Raw genomic sequence first — 4,277 nt, 5'->3', positions numbered from 1 at the left:
GGGAGGCAGAAGCAGGTGAATTTCTGAGATTGAGGCCAGCCTGGTCTACAGAGTGAGTTCCAGGACAGCCAGGGCTACACAGAGGAACGCTGTCTAAAAAAAAAAAAAAAAAAAAAAAAAAAAAAAAAAAAAAAGAAAAGAAAAAAAAAATGATTCTTCCATTCTAAGCAATATAATATTAGTATGTTGAAGGAAGGCATATATGTTTATTATTTTACAATTGTCATGAACACACAGTTTCTCCCACCTCCTTAGATTCTTGGTGTCCTAGAAAGTTGATATCAATTGGTGACTGGACTTTTTTCTTATCTAGTTGTTTGATTCAGGAGTAATCAACTTCCAGGATCATTAACTTGTTAACGGAATTCTTTCTCTCTGGCACTATAAGACTTTTATCTGGGTTTCATTTTAGTCCATTGTGGCCAATCAACCATAAAACCTGCTGGCTAACTCTTTGACCTCAAGGATGATGTATTTTTTTTCCTTAATTGAAGTCAGGCTCTCCCAGAAAAAGAGCCATTTTGATTAATACAAACTCAACTAATTTGGGAACTTACCTTTTAAAAAATCTTGGTATTTTGCCATTTTCTCTAAGAATTCAGTTTCCATGCCCATGCAAGGGGAAGAAATATTGATTAAGATGGGTGTCCCTCTTAATAATGAAAATTAAGAAATTATTAGCAGAAAATCTAAATGTAGACTCACCATTTATATGTACTGATTTCAAGACTCCATTTTCCTAGGAATATTTAAAAAGATATATATATATATATATATATATATATATATATATATATATATTTTTAAATATATATATTAATATTTTAGTCAATCTTTAAAAATAATTTCATGAACATTCTTTATTTTTTCTATTAAAATCCCAAGAACTTACCTCCATATTTTATAAAATATACATCAGTTTCCAGGTCAAAGAACAGCACTAGGAGAAAGAACCAAAAAAAAAAAAAATTAATTTATCTTTAGCAAATGTTCAAAGTCCATTGAGATTCTGTTTTTTTTTTGTGAATTCATGAAATCAGTAGTCTATTGATTTTTTTTCTCTCTGGGTTAACTTTTAAATGTTGAAAAACAAAAATATTTTATAATAAGATAGGAAATCAGATGTTATAGTTTGATTTCCGTTTCTGTGACAAACACCATAACTAAAAGCAACATAAAAAAAGGAAAAGGTATACTTCTGATTCCACTTATAGGCTACCAACTATTATTGGTGGAAGTCATGGTAGAAACAAGACGGAAGCCTTGTTATAGGAAATATGAAGGAATGCTGCTTTGACTTGCTCTTCTTTGCTTCATTGGTTGGCTCTCTCATATGGCCATAGCTACTTGCTTAGGAATGTAGTCATCCAGAGTGGGCCAGGCAAATTTATGGCCATAGGCCAATCTGCTCTGGTCAGCAGGTCAGTTGAGACGTTCTCAGACAACTTTGGCTGACAGGTGAAACTAGAACAATCAGCAGCAATAATTTCTCTGGACTTTGGCAATCAAATGATAAATAAATTTATTTTTAATTAGGATGTCTTGCTTTCCACAAATTGTGTTTGGAGTGGCAATCGATATTGTAAATCAAAAACTATTTTCCTCTTAAAATTTCTCTAATATTCTACAAATGGAAAGAAAATCTTGCAATGTCCACTGTCTTCTTTTAAGAAATGGAAACAATAGATTTGAACAGAGTTAATATTCTTCAGGCTTTAAGTTTCTCATTACCCAGGCTTGGGGGGAAATCTACCACTCACCAATTAAACCAAGTATATGAAATCAAAAACTACCATGGACCACTAAATTGCTTTCACAAAGAATTATCTCTGATCTCAAGCCAGTTTCTACTCAGGAGTTCCATCTTGAGGCAGACTCTTTATTCCTTGACAGTACTTGTTCTGACTTTCCAGGGGGAACTATAAAGGAAGCTACCTTGTTCATTAGGAAAAGTGCCTTCAATCATGTGCGTGTTTTATTACCAAGGCAAAGGACTAGAAGTATTAATATTATAAAAATCTTAATATTGTAAAAAGAACAACTTTATAAGAAAACATAAACAACTTTAATAGGATGTGGCTGCAATATAACCTTCAGAAAGTTGTTGAACAGTTTTGTCTGTGAAGTAGGACAGGCTCTGCAAACGATGTTATGTCCCACTTACTAATTCAGTAAAAGCAATCACTTTATGTTTAATTCAAATCACACTCATGACATGAACAAGCTTAAGACAATCGTGTTTTACAAATCCATTTATTTAAATGATCCTCTTCTTGGTGGTTGACATTCTAGCTTGTGTTGTTATTTTAACATTGTCTATAAATGCCATGTAAAAAATGCAAAAAAAACAGTACCACAAATTTCTTTAAGCAGGGAATTTTTGACTACAGAGACTTAGGAAACTGCTTTCTCAGTACCCATATTTGTATTTCCACAAATCACTTGAATTATTTGTCTCCCTTACAGCACACCTATGTGTATAATAATCATGCTCATATTTTTTTCCTTTGGGGATTTGCATGCATTATGAAGTCACATACAACCTTTCAGATATATTGCCAGTTAGTTTTATTTTATTTGCATTGGCATCAAACTGGTTTTGTGGAATGTATTTCTATTCTTTAAAAGAAAAGGATCTGTGAAAGCTGAGAAAAATGCTTGTCAAAAGGTAGCAAAATGCTCCAGACAATGATTTTCTGCAAGACAATTATTCTAACCATTTAAGGAAATGTTTCCTTAAAATTACTAGAAATTGTTTGAAATTAAATTTTGGTCCATTTTATAGAAGTAATTTTGAACATCACAGCCCCTCCCACAAGCTTGTCTGTTTATAGTTTTGAACTTCTTCAAGAGCTCAATCACTTCCTTATGATTTGAAGAGTTGAATGGTAACATATGGATTTCACTTTGAAATGGTTTGCTGTGATTCATATCCTAAATGCTCCCTCCCAAACCCATGCCAACATGGTGCTATTGGAATTCACAGAATTTTATTTTCATTTATTTATTTATTTATTTATTTATTTATTTATTTATTTATTTATTTATTTTTCCACTTTACATCCTGATCGCAGCCACCATCTCTCCTCTCATCTCAGTTCCATCCACCCATGCAGCTACCCCATCCTCCCAAACCTTCAGCAAAGGGGAACCTCCCTCACCCCACAACTCTGCGTATCATGTTCTATCCATACTAAGCACACCCTCTACCACTGAGGTCAGACAAGGCAGCATAGTTATGGTAAAGGGATCCAAAGACATGCACAGAGTACAAGACAGAGACAGCCCCAACTCCAATTATTAGTGCACCCACATGAAGACCAAGCTGCACTTATGTATAGAGGGCCCAAGTACAGTCCATGCTTGCTCTTTGGTTGGTGGTTCAGTATCTGTGAACCTCCTTGGGCCCAGGTTGTTATTTGGTTCCCTGGATCTTTGTGTTCTGTCCTTTATCACTTCAGCTCCTTCAATCCTTCTAGAATCTCTTCAACAAGACTCCCTGAGCTCTTCCTAATATTTGTCTTTGGGCCTCTGCATGTTTCTATCAGCTGCTGGGCGAAGCCTCTCAGATGACAGTTACGCAAGGCTCCTGTTTGCAAGCATAGTAGACTATCAGTAAGAATCTCTCCCATGGGATGGATCTCAAGTTCAAGCAGACATTGCTTGGCTTTTCCCTGGATCTTGGCTCCATGTTTACCTCTGCATATCTTGTAAGACATGGAAAATTTTTGGTCAGTTGTTTCATGGGTGAGTTGATGTCCCTCTCCCTCTGGTGGAAGTTCTGCCTAGATACCATAGGTGGCCACGTCAGGCTTCGTATCCTTGGCTATTAGGAGTCTCAGTTAAGGTCACCTCGTATCCTCCCAGGAGCCTCCCCTGTCCCAGGTTTCCAGCTTTCCCCAGAGATGAACAATCACCTCCAAATTTACATTCTATTTCCTACCCCTTTTACCCTCCACCCCTACTCACCCAACACCTTTATCCTACCTTCATTTCTCAGGCTACTCCCTGTCTCACCCAGTTCCCTCTTTCAGCCCACTTACCATCTGTTTTATTTCCCTTTCTTTCTTTGTGTGTGTGTGTGTGTGTGTGTGTGTGTGTGTATACTTATTTATTTTATTTATTTATTTTTATTTATTATTATTTTCTTTATTTACATTTCAAATGCTATCCTGAAAGTTCCCTATACCCCAACCCCGCCCCTGCTCCCCTACCAACCCACTCCCACTACTTGGCCCTGGCCTTCCCCTGTGCTGGGTCATATAAAGTTTACAAGA

This window comes from Mus pahari, chromosome 5 (assembly GCF_900095145.1).
Source record: "Mus pahari chromosome 5, PAHARI_EIJ_v1.1, whole genome shotgun sequence".
NCBI lineage: Eukaryota > Metazoa > Chordata > Mammalia > Rodentia > Muridae > Mus > Mus pahari.
Note: the sequence above shows the minus strand (reverse complement) of the source record.